We start from the raw sequence: 13,810 nt of genomic DNA, 5'->3' as shown, positions 1-13,810 counted from the left end.
CATACCTGTTAAGCCTGGTTTTCACATACAGGAAAACATATATACATATACAGATCATGTACAAAACATACATCACTAGGTCAAGCAACAACTATTACATCTCTTTAATATTACATGTCCACTCTAAGCTATTACAGATCTCTTTACTTTTCCTGTACCCTGCTGGACTGTCCCTGTACACTGTACACTGAACCTGCAAAACTGGGGTTAAGGGAGTGGGATGAGCTCTATAGCCCAGTGAGTAGAACAGTAAAACATCTCAGTAAAATATGATCTCATGGAATGCACCATATCACAGACAAGCCACATCAAGAGTAAACCTGTCACCACATAGTCCCAGTAACTCTGTGCCAGGGCGTAGAATCGAGCACTTGGTCTTCCTGTCATATATGTATATGTGTATATAACACCTCTGCTTACCATTGCCAGGGCGTAGTCAAAGGCTCCTGGACTTTGCTATACCTGCCAGGGCGTAGTCAAAGGCTCCTGGACTTCCTGTCTGAGACTATTGGATCATTCAGCATTCACTCACATCACCAAATAACGATGCAATGCAACATATTCGTGAATACTAATGCAATCAACCTATGGCATAAACATGATGCATGAGATATGCTAAAAGCAATTTGTGGTTCAATTAACAGTCATAAGTTTAGTTCCACTCACCTCTGGCTATCTGGACTGACTGACTCTGCAGGCTCTGAACCTCTGGAGCAGTACTCACTGCTGCTCTCTCTGGTTCCTCTGGTCTGTACCTATACAGATGGACTCAAATAAGGGACCAATCAAGCGTAGAATAACTCCCTTAAACTTCCCCAAGAATCCCCTTATACTCACTCAACTATCCATGCAAAGCATGTAAAAGGAAGCTGGACAGGACACTTTCGGCGGCAGGTTCGGCGGCCGAAAGTCCTCTCCAGAGACGAAACTCAAGCATCTTCGGCGGCACCTTCGGCGGCCGAATCCCCCAAACAGAGCCGAACATGCACAACTCGCGGGGCAAGCTGTGGCAGCCTAAGCCACCATGCAAGAGGTTCGGCGGCCGAATGAACCTTCGGCTGCCGAACCTGAGTTCATCCAGAACTCAGCTTCAACGGCAAACCATCTCCTCCTTCCCTTCAACCACTCAACCCATATATACTCCAACTCCTCAACACACATATACTCATGTATATGATCACAGGGGTCCAAAACTATCTCATAACCCCAAACAACAAAGCAAACATAACATAGAAACATGTATACATGCATAACTCATCAAAACTATCATTAAGAACCTAAACATGCATCTCCTTCCACAAATCCCCCTAAAACCTTCAGAAAACATATTCAAGAACATCACTTACCTCCTGGAACAAGAAGATGAGTGATCTAACCAAAGGAAAACGGATCAACTCTTCTTCACCCTCACTAACTCTCCAAAGCTCACTTTTTGCTTCAAAACCTTCAAAACTTGGTAAACGAGCAAACTCCTGCATGAGCTGCTCAAACTCAGCAAATAAACCAGGGGAGACGTGGCCAACGTCTGGACATGAGCTGGTGATAACACCTGTCCAAAATGCTGACTAAGGGATACAAAACTGCTGGCTAAGCAACTCAGCTTCGGCTGCCGAATCGCATGCAAAACCATGCAACATTCGGGGGCCGAACCTGAATTCGGAAGCCGAATATTGAGCACTTTCGGCGGCCGAACTTATCTTCGGCGGCCGAACTTGGCTCAACTGCCTTAGGTTATTTCAACTCAAAACTCACTGCCATTAACCGTAAAACGTCTCTACAAATCATACCACTTAGTAAAACATAAATTCTACCTTTTTCTAGAATTCCGACACCCCGGATTCCACCACAACAGGAATTCCGGTGCCGGACTCTAGCCGGGTATTACATTCTCCCCTCCTTAAGAACATTCGTCCTCGAATGTTCCTAAAACAACAAAAACAAAACACAAGGAGGAAACTAACCTCAAAACAGATGTGGATACTGCTGGAGCATAGACTCCCGCGTCTCCCAGGTGCACTCTTCGAGATTATGGTGGTTCCATAAAACTTTCACCATCGGAATCTCCTTGTTCCTTAGCTGTCTGATCTGCGTGTCCAGAATCCGCACTGGCTGCTCTATATAGGTGAGATCCGTATGAATCTCCACCTCAGGCTCACTCAGAACCTGATTCGGATCTGAAACAAACTGTCGTAGCATAGAAACATGAAATACCGGGTGAATTCTCGCCATAGAAGCAGGTAAATCCAGCTTATACAACACATTTCCGATCCTCTGCAACACCTCAAAGGGTCCAATGTACCGTGGAGCCAATTTACCTTTCTTTCCAAAACGAACCACTCCTTTCATTGGAGACACTTTCAGCAATACCCAATTACCCTCCTGAAACTCTAACTGCTTTCTGCGAACGTCTGCATAACTTTTCTGTCTACTCTGAGCTGTTCTAATTCTCTCTCTGATCATGGGCACCATTCTACTGGTAAGGTCTACTAACTCTGGCCCTGCAAGAGCCTTCTCTCCTACCTCTTCCCAGCAAACAGGTGATCTGCACTTCCTCCCATATAATGCTTCATAAGGAGCCATCCCAATGCTAGCATGATGACTGTTATTGTAGGCAAACTCCACCAAAGGTAGATGCTGCCTCCAAGAACCGCCAAAGTCTAACACACATAGTCGAAGCATATCCTCTATGGTCTGGATGGTCCTTTCTGACTGTCCATCAGTCTGTGGGTGGAAAGCAGTACTAAAATCCAATCGCGTGCCCATCGCACTTTGCAGACTCCGCCAAAAGCGGGAGGTAAACTGTGGTCCTCTGTCTGAAACTATAGACACTGGAACTCCATGTAATCTCACTATCTCATCCAGATAGACCTGTGCCAACTTATCCACAGAATAGTTACTCCGTATTGGAAGAAAATGAGCAGATTTCGTGAGTCTGTCCACAATCACCCATATCGAGTCTATCCTATTGGACGCTACTGGTAAACCCACTACAAAATCCATGGCTATGTTCTCCCATTTCCATTCTGGAATCGGCAATGGGTTAAGCATTCCGGCTGGTTTCTGATGCTCTAATTTCACCCTCTGACAAACCTCACAGGCTGTCACGAACTGCGCCACTTCTTTCTTCATGGCTGGCCACCAATAAACCCTTTTCAGATCCTGATACATCTTGGTGGCTCCTGGGTGAACACTATACCTCGCATTATGAGCTTCCCTCATAATGTCTTCCTTCACACTGCCCCTATCTGGTACACAAAGTCGACTCCCATAGCGAAGGATCCCTTTGCTGTCAAATCTGAACTCTGCACTATTGCCTGACTGAACAGTCCTGGCAATTTTCATCAACTCAGGGTCCTCGTGCTGTCTCTGATCTATCTGCTCCAGAAACACAGGTGTCACTCTCATCTGTGCTATCAATGCACCTGTACCAGACAACTCTAGCTGTAATCCCTCATCAAAGAGCTTATAAAGCTCCATCACAACTGGTCTCCGCTCTGCTACTATATGGGATAAACTGCCTAGTGACTTCCGGCTTAGGGCGTCTGCGACAACATTCGCCTTACCCGGATGATACTGGATCTTACAATCATAATCACTGAGCAATTCGACCCATCTTCTTTGCCTCAAATTCAGCTCTCTCTGACTTAAGATGTACTGTAAACTCTTGTGATCGGTGAAGATCTCGCATTTAACCCCGTAGAGGTAATGCCGCCACATCTTAAGTGCAAAGATAACTGCTGCCATCTCTAGGTCATGGGTAGGGTAATTCAACTCGTGCTTCTTCAACTGTCTAGAAGCATAAGCTATTACTCTATTACTCTGCATCAATACACAACCCAATCCCACTCGAGACGCATCACAGAACACTGTGAACTCTTCATTACTGACAGGCAGAGCTAACACTGGTGCTGTTGTCAATCTCCTCTTGAGCTCCTCAAAGCTCTCTTCACACTGGTCTGACCAGATAAACTTCTGGTTCTTCTGAGTCAATTCGGTCATAGGAGCTGCTATCTTTGAGAAGTTCTGAACGAACCTCCTGTAGTAACCTGCCAGTCCCAGAAAGCTTTTAATCTCAGTCACTGTCGTGGGTCTGGGCCAGTTAGCTACAGCCTCTATCTTCTTGGGATCTACCTCAATACCCTCTGCTGATACCACATGTCCCAAGAAGGCAATGCTCCGTAACCAAAACTCACACTTCGAGAACTTGGCATATAAACCATGCTCTCTCAGTGTCTGCAGAATGATCCTCAGATGCTGGGCATGCTCCTCTGCATCTCTGGAATACACTAAGATATCATCGATAAACACAATGACAAAGTGATTCAGAAACTCACTAAATACCCTGTTCATGAGATCCATAAATGCTGCAGGGGCGTTAGTCAACCCGAACGGCATCACTAAGAACTCATAATGCCCATATCTGGTCCGGAAAGCTGTCTTAGGCACATCTGCCTCTCTGACTCTCAACTGATGATACCCAGATCTCAGATCTATTTTCGAGAAACAACCTGCTCCAGCTAGCTGGTCAAATAGATCATCAATCCGAGGTAAGGGATACCGATTCTTGATAGTGACCTTGTTCAACTGTCTATAGTCGATACAAAGTCTGAGGGATCCATCCTTCTTTCTGACAAAGAGTACTGGAGCACCCCAAGGTGAGGTACTAGGGCGGATGAAACCCTTATCTACCAAGTCCTGCAACTGTTCTTTCAACTCTGTTAACTCAGCTGGCGCCATCCTGTAGGGAGGAATAGAGATAGGTCTGGTACCTGGCAGTAATTCAATTTCAAACCCTATCTCCCTATCAGGTGGTAGTCCTGGCAAATCGTCTGGGAACACATCGAGAAACTCTCGGACTACTGGTACTGTGGCTGGTTCCCTAACCTGACTGTCTAGCTCTCTCACATGAGCTAGAAACCCCTGACAACCCCTCCTAAGCAAACGACGAGCCTGAAGGGCTGAAATCATACCTCTGGGTGTACCTCTCCTGTCTCCTCTGAAGACACACTCTGACCCATCCTGGTCTCTGAGACTCACTAGCTTCTCTCGACAGTCCAACGTAGCACTATATGTAGATAACCAATCCATCCCTAGAATGACATCAAAATCGGTCAAGTCTAGAACCACAAGGTCAGCTGGAAGGCATCTACCCTCTATGAACACTGGACTGAAACGACAGACTGACACTGCCACTGATGGGTCACATCTAGGTCCACTGACCCAGAGAGGATACTCTAACTCAGAACTGATCAAACCCAACCTCTCTATGGCTCTCGAAGCAATAAAGGAATGAGAAGCACCGGGGTCCATCAAAGCATACACATCTGAACACCCAATGATGAGATTACCTGACACCACTGTGTTTGATGTGTTAGCCTCCTCCTGTGTCACTGTGAAAATCCGTGCTGGGGCTACCGAATTTCCACCTCGGGAACCTGCTGCTGAAGTAGAGGCTACCCCTCTCCCTCTACCTCTGCCACTAGTCTGAGGCATGACTGGAGCTGCTGGCTGTACAACTGGCTGTACCACACTGCCTGAACTCATCTGCTGGGATGGTGCAAAAGTCATCTGCGGACAATCCCGAGCAATATGCCCTTCCTGTCCACATCGAAAACAAGCTGTAGATCCCAACCGACAAACTCCGCCATGTGGTTTCCCGCATCGTCTGCAGACTGGAGCTGTGCCAGAGCTTGAGCCACTACCTATTCCCAGACCTGACTTGACTTTACTCCAAAACTTACTCTTTGTTCCTTTTGCTCTATCCCATCTTTTACTACTTGGTGTGGGGGCTTTAGAACCCGAAGCCTGTGCCTTTGACTATTTCTGAATATTGGCACTAGCTTCCATTTTCCTGGCTGCGTCTACTATGGTATGGAAACTCTCCTTTTCTGCTGGAAGAATCAAGGAAGCATACCTGGGATGCAGTCTCATAGTATATCTCCTTGCTTTCTTCTGATCAGTATCATAGGCTTGACCCACGTACTGAAGCAGATCCAGGAACTTATCTGTGAATTCATCAACACTCATCTCATCTGTCTGTCTCAACTGTTCAAATTCAATTACTTTCATCTCCCTCGAACTGTCCGGAAAAGCCCACCCTGCAAACTCATTGGCGAACTCTCCCCATGACATACTGTCCATTCTAGGCTCCACATAATTCTTAAACCATTCTCTGGCTTTCTTGCACTTTAATGTGAAACCTGCCATCTCAATGGCTCTCCTATCATCTGCTCCCAATTCACTGGTTATCATCCTAACTGCTCTGAGGTAATCAAATGGATCATCTCTCGTGTTGTATTTAGGAGCATCCAATTTCAAGTACTCCGTCATTTGGACTTTACCTCCAGATGAGCTAGGTTCATGTCTGTCACCAATAGGGGCTACTGGTTCTAGTGGTGGTACTGGGTCATTGGGCTCTAGGTGTGCTGCACTTGGATGGGTAGGGGAAGAGGGATACATAGGATATGGTGGATAGTAAGGATAAGGCATATAAGGCATGTAAGGAGGATATGGCACAAAACTCGAGTACTCCGACACACCTCCCATCGGATACTCTGGATAGCCAAAACCTGAGGTCTGAGCACCTCCCTGCGACTCTCCCATACCTTCCTCAAAACTGCCTATACCCATGCTATCATCTCTAGACTGATCAATCTCCATAGCTTCCCTCCTTTCCTCTGATCTTCCTCCCCTAGCTGTTCCTCTTCTGCTCTCGTCGACAGACCTTCTGGGGTCTATTGACGTACCTTCCCTGCTAGATCTCTGAGACCTTGCCCTTGGCAATGCAGGAGGACGAGCAGCTGGTCTCTCATGTTCTGGTGGGACTCCAGTCAATCGAGCTGATCGACGAGTTCCTCGCATCTTTATTCTGGAAACACATCATATAACATACCACTTTAGCACATAAACATCACATAGCAAGCATACACTCATGGCATATCATAGCAGATAGGACTTAAGACCCTATCCTAGTGGACATGATTTCCTATTGTGCTTGACCACTTCTAACCTGTCTGAGCCCAACACTGTCTCTATAGGTCCGATCATGTGAACCTAGGGCTCTGATACTAATCTGTAACGACCCCAAAATGGACCGTCACCGGCGCTAGGATTCAGGTCGGCTTAAGGCCGCCAGAACCCGTAGCAAGCCTGCTATACTCTCTGTGTACCTGTAAACCTTATACATGATCATACATTTTCTGTGAAAATAAAACTCTTTTCTGAACCAAGGCTTAACCTGTGCATGCACTGTCTCTGTACTCTGTACTCATGTACTCTGTACTCTGTATCCCTGACTAGAGCTTGCTCTAGAAGGGTTAACTCATACCTGTTAAGCCTGGTTTTCACATACAGGAAAACATATATACATATACAGATCATGTACAAAACATACATCACTAGGTCAAGCAACAACTATTACATCTCTTTAATATTACATGTCCACTCTAAGCTATTACAGATCTCTTTACTTTTCCTGTACCCTGCTGGACTGTCCCTGTACACTGTACACTGAACCTGCAAAACTGGGGTTAAGGGAGTGGGATGAGCTCTATAGCCCAGTGAGTAGAACAGTAAAACATCTCAGTAAAATATGATCTCATGGAATGCACCATATCACAGACAAGCCACATCAAGAGTAAACCTGTCACCACATAGTCCCAGTAACTCTGTGCCAGGGCGTAGAATCGAGCACCTGGTCTTCCTGTCATATATGTATATGTGTATATAACACCTCTGCTTACCATTGCCAGGGCGTAGTCAAAGGCTCCTGGACTTTGCTATACCTGCCAGGGCGTAGTCAAAGGCTCCTGGACTTCCTGTCTGAGACTATTGGATCATTCAGCATTCACTCACATCACCAAATAACGATGCAATGCAACATATTCGTGAATACTAATGCAATCAACCTATGGCATAAACATGATGCATGAGATATGCTAAAAGCAGTTTGTGGTTCAATTAACAGTCATAAGTTTAGTTCCACTCACCTCTGGCTATCTGGACTGACTGACTCTGCAGGCTCTGAACCTCTGGAGCAGTACTCACTGCTGCTCTCTCTGGTTCCTCTGGTCTGTACCTATACAGATGGACTCAAATGAGGGACCAATCAAGCGTAGAATAACTCCCTTAAACTTCCCCAAGAATCCCCTTATACTCACTCAACTATCCATGCAAAGCATGTAAAAGGAAGCTGGACAGGACACTTTCGGCGGCAGGTTCGGCGGCCGAAAGTCCTCTCCAGAGACGAAACTCAAGCATCTTCGGCGTCACCTTCGGCGGCCGAATCCCCCAAACAGAGCCGAACATGCACAACTCGCGGGGCAAGCTGTGGCAGCCTAAGCCACCATGCAAGAGGTTCGGCGGCCGAATGAACCTTCGGCTGCCGAACCTGAGTTCATCCAGAACTCAGCTTCAACGGCAAACCATCTCCTCCTTCCCTTCAACCACTCAACCCATATATACTCCAACTCCTCAACACACATATACTCATGTATATGATCACAGGGGTCCAAAACTATCTCATAACCCCAAACAACAAAGCAAACATAACATAGAAACATGTATACATGCATAACTCATCAAAACTATCATTAAGAACCTAAACATGCATCTCCTTCCACAAATCCCCCTAAAACCTTCAGAAAACATATTCAAGAACATCACTTACCTCCTGGAACAAGAAGATGAGTGATCTAACCAAAGGAAAATGGATCAACTCTTCTTCACCCTCACTAACTCTCCAAAGCTCACTTTTTGCTTCAAAACCTTCAAAACTTGGTAAATGAGCAAACTCCTGCATGAGCTGCTCAAACTCAGCAAATAAACCAGGGGAGACGTGGCCAACGTCTGGACATGAGCTGGTGATAACACCTGTCCAAAATGCTGACTAAGGGATACAAAACTGCTGGCTAAGCAACTCAGCTTCGGCTGCCGAATCGCATGCAAAACCATGCAACATTCGGGGGCCGAACCTGAATTCGGAAGCCGAATATTGAGCACTTTCGGCGGCCGAACTTATCTTCGGCGGCCGAACTTGGCTCAACTGCCTTAGGTTATTTCAACTCAAAACTCACTGCCATTAACCGTAAAACGTCTCTACAAATCATACCACTTAGTAAAACATAAATTCTACCTTTTTCTAGAATTCCGACACCCCGGATTCCACCACAACAGGAATTCCGGTGCCGGACTCTAGCCGGGTATTACACATGGGGGATGATATGGATGTAGAGCAGAGGAGGGATGGCAGTTTGGGAGTCAGTATGTCAGAAGAGGGAATGGGAGAGTCCCAAGGAGGCACTCAGGCCTCGGGATTTGTTCAGCCACCTTACTACCCACCCTTCTCACAAAACCCTGGGTATTCGATGGGAGGCACATCGGACTACCACAGTTTTAGCCCTTACCCCACACAGATGCCATACCCACCCTACTACCCACCATATTCACAGTACCCAATGTATCCACCTCCACCTTATTATCCAAATCCAGCAAACCCTACCCCAGGTGATGCTGCACCTCCTCCCCCAGCAGAACCAGCAGCCCCAGTTACCCAACCTCCTAGACCTAGCTCAGCCAGTGGGAGCAAGGTCAAGATGACCGACTATATGAAGTTGGGTGCTCCCCAGTATGAAAAAGGGGATGACCCGTTTGTGTATCTGGAGAGGGTCAAGGTGATCACAGATGAGATTGGGGCTGATGATAGTAGAGCCATTCAGATGGCTGGGTTCACACTTAAGTGCAAGAAGGCACGAGAGTGGTTCAAGAATTATGTGAACCCGAAAGTGGATAGCATGTCTTGGGAAGAGTTTGCAAACGAGTTTGCGGGATGGGCTTTCCCCGATAGTTCGAGGGAGCTAAAAATGATTGAGTTTGAGCAGTTGAGGCAAACTGATGAGACGGGTGTAGAGGAGTTCACAGACAGATTTTTGGAGCTGTTGCCTTTTTCAGGGCAAAGCCTTGACACGGATCATAAAAAGTCAAGGAGGTATATCATGAAACTCCACTCCAGATATTCCTCCTTGATCCAGTCAGCAAATAGGGAGAGCTTCCATCCCATAGTGGATATGGCCCGAAAAATGGAGGCCAGTGCCATCATTCAGGGAACAGTTAAACAGTCAGTGGCACAGCCTTCTGGTTCTAAGACCCCAGGCTCTTCTTCTTTTAGTGCAGCAGCTTCAGGCAGCAAGAGGTGGAGCAGTACCACGAAGAAGCCAAAGAAGAACAAGTTTTGGAACAAGGTTAAGTCCAGTCTGGGACTAGGGAGTGGCTCAAGCTCTGGTGCTGATAATGCAGTTTGTGCAAAGTGTGGTAGGCTACACAGGGGAGTTTGTCGGGCTGGGACAGCAGCCTGCTTCAGATGCGGGCAAGAGGGACACATGGCTCGGGAGTGTCCTAGGGCAACTTTTAGGGCACAGTCTCAGCAGGCAGCTTCTGGTAGTGTGGCTCAGCCAGCAGCTCCAGCCATGACTCAGGCCAGTGGTAGAGGCAGAGGGAGAGGGGCAGCCTCTTCTTCAGCGGGTTTCAGAGGTGAAGGTCCATCAGCTCCAGCACGGATCTTCACAATGACTCAGCAGGAGGCAGATGCATCTAACACCGTGGTGGCAGGTAATTTTGTCATTGGTTGTTCAGATGTGTATGCCTTGATGGACCCTGGTGCATCTCATTCTTTTGTTACACCGAGAGCCGTCCAAAGGTTAGGGTTGATGATCTCTGAGTTAGAGTGTCCTCTCTGGGTCAGTGGACCCAAGTGTGATCCATCAGTGGCAGAGTCAGTCTACCAGTGTAGTCCTGTGTTTGTTGAGGGAAGATGCATGTCCGCCGACCTTGTGGTTCTAGACTTGACAGATTTTGACGTCATTCTAGGGATGGACTGGTTATCTACCCATGGTGCTACCTTGGACTGCAGGGACAAGGTAGTCAGGTTCAGAGGTCAGGATGGGTCTGAGGTTGTCTTCAGAGGAGACAAGAGGGGTACACCTAGAGGTCTGATATCAGCTCTTCAGGCTCGTAGGTTGCTTAGGAGGGGATGTCAGGGGTATTTGCTCATGTGAGAGAGCTTAACAGTCAGGTTAGAGAGCCCGCCTCGGTGCCAGTGGTTAGAGAGTTTCTAGACGTCTTCCCAGACCGATCTCTATCCCTCCCTACAGGATGGCGCCAGCAGAATTGAAAGAGTTGAAGGAACAGTTGCAAGAGTTGGTAGAAAAGGGCTTCATCCGACTGAGCACTTCACCTTGGGGTGCACCAGTTTTGTTCGTGAGAAAGAAGGATGGATCCCTTAGACTTTGTATCGACTACAGACAGTTGAACAAAGTCACTACCAAGAACAAGTACCCTCTGCCAAGGATCGACGATCTATTTGACCAGCTAGCCAGAGCAGGTTGTTTCTCCAAAATAGATCTGAGATCGGGGTACCATCAGCTGAGGATCAAAGATGAGGATGTGCCAAAGACGGCTTTCAGGACCAGATATGGGCATTTTGAGTTCCTTGTAATGCCGTTCGGGTTAACTAACGCCCCTGCAGCATTCATGGACCTCATGAACAGAGTGTTTAGCCAGTACCTGGATCACTTTGTTATTGTCTTCATAGATGATATCTTAGTGTATTCCAGGAATGCAGAGGAGCATGCCCATCATCTGCGGTTGGTCTTGCAGACCTTGAGGGAACATGGCTTGTATGCCAAGTTCTCTAAATGTGAGTTCTGGCTGAGGAGCATTTCGTTCTTGGGGCATGTAGTGTCGGAGAATGGGATTGAGGTAGACCCCAAGAAGACAGAAACTGTGGCTAACTGGCCTAGACCCACTTCAGTGACGGAGATCAGGAGTTTCTTGGGTTTGGCAGGTTACTACAGGAGGTTCGTTCAGGACTTCTCGAAAATAGCAGCTCCTCTGACCAGACTAACCAGGAAGAATCAGAAGTTTCTGTGGACCGACCAGTGCGAGGAGAGTTTTGAAGAGCTTAAGAAGAGGTTGACTTCAGCACCAGTTTTAGCTCTGCCATCTAGTGATGAGGACTTTACAGTCTTTTGTGATGCGTCCCGTGTGGGACTGGGTTGTGTACTAATGCAGAATGAGAGGGTGATCACTTATGCTTCTAGGCAGCTGAAGAAGCATGAGTTGAATTACCCCACACATGACCTGGAGATGGCAGTAGTAATCTTTGCACTCAAGATGTGGAGGCACTACCTCTATGGGGTTAAATGTGAGATCTTTACGGATCATAAGAGCCTGCAGTACATCCTGAGTCAAAGAGACTTGAATTTCAGACAGAGGAGATGGGTAGAGCTGCTGAGTGACTATGATTGCAAGATTCAGTACCATCCGGGTAAGGCGAATTGTAATACCCGGCTAGACTCCGGTATCGGGATTCCTACCGTCCGGTGGAATCTCGGTTGTCGGAGACCTCTAGAAGGGTAAAACTATGATTTTATGAAATGTTTTAATGTATTTCATTTTTTAAAGTAAGAATTAAATGAGTTTTTGCATGAACAATCTTTGGAGGAAAACCCAGGTTCGGCCGCCGAACTTTGAGGTTCGGCCGCCGAACATGCATGCTTTCGGAGGGACTTTAGGCGCCCGAAAATTTTGAGTGAGGGAAATGCAGGTTCGGCCGCCGAACTCCAAGTTCGGCCGCCGAACCTTGCATGCATGCGGAGGCACCTTCGGCCCCCGAACGTGGCCTGGCCAGCCACCTATAAAAGGGGCACTTAGCCGAAATGGGAGAGTTTTCTCCCATTTTCGACCTCAGCGAGCTTCCGACCTCCCTCTCCCAAATCTTGTGTTTTTCCTTCAATCCCCACCTTTTTCTTTGAGTTTTAAGGTTCCACAAAAGTTTTTGAGTGTTTTTAAGCAAGTTTGGAGCTTGGAAGTCTTGGAGCTAAATCCCTCCATTTTCCGAGCTAGGGTCGTTCTTCCTCTCGATCTTCAAGAGGTAAGCTTCGATCTATGCTTCTTTTATGTTTTTTTGAAAGTTTTATGCAAGTTGATGGGGTAGAATGCATGTTTAGGCTTGTTGTTAGGTTTATGGGTTTATGATGTGATTTGTACAATGTATGTTGGAAATGTGTTGTTTGAAGTGTTGTAGTTGGGGTGTATTATAGTTTGAGACCCCTAGGTGTGAGGTATGATGTGTATGCATGTGTAGAGACAAGTTTATGCATGTTTTGAGGCGTTTTGGAGGCTGTGGACACAAGGGAGCCAAGTTTCTGCCCTTCGGCAGAAACTCAGGTTCGGCCGCCGAAGTGACTTTCGGCCGCCGAACCCCCTTGTGGAGGCAGTTTTGGCTGCCGAAGCCTGCCCCCAAAACTCAAGTTTCGTCTCTGTCTGGGAGGTTCGGCCGCCGAAAGTGCCGCCGAACCTGCATGACTTTCGGCTGCAGAGGGACTTTCGGCCGCCGAACCTGCCGCCGAAAGTGCCCTGTTCAGCCATTTCTTGCATGTTTTCATGTGATGTTTTCAGGATGTTTTAGGGGGTTTTTGGGGAATATTTTAGAGTCATGTTCATGTATGTTTGGTCCCTCATTTGAGTCCACCTGTGTAGGTTCGGACCCGAGGAACCGAGACCCCCAGCAGTGAGCCAGCTGCTTCAGAGTCTCTTCAGAGCTAGCCAGAGGTGAGTGGAATAAACTTTAAGTTTTAAAGAAAATTAATGAAATGTTTTAGCATGATTCACGCATCATGAATGCCATGAGATATGTTAGGTTGTTTGCATTAGAATTCACGAATATGTTGCATTGCATACTTGTTGTTGATGTGGATGAATGTTGAATGATCCATTAGCCCTTGTATGTCATGATAGCCTATGTGAGTCCAGG

This window comes from Manihot esculenta, chromosome 8 (assembly GCF_001659605.2).
Source record: "Manihot esculenta cultivar AM560-2 chromosome 8, M.esculenta_v8, whole genome shotgun sequence".
In the NCBI taxonomy this organism is placed as follows: Eukaryota; Viridiplantae; Streptophyta; class Magnoliopsida; order Malpighiales; family Euphorbiaceae; genus Manihot; species Manihot esculenta.
The sequence above is the reverse complement of the archived record's forward strand: the minus strand, read 5'-3'. Positions refer to the sequence as shown.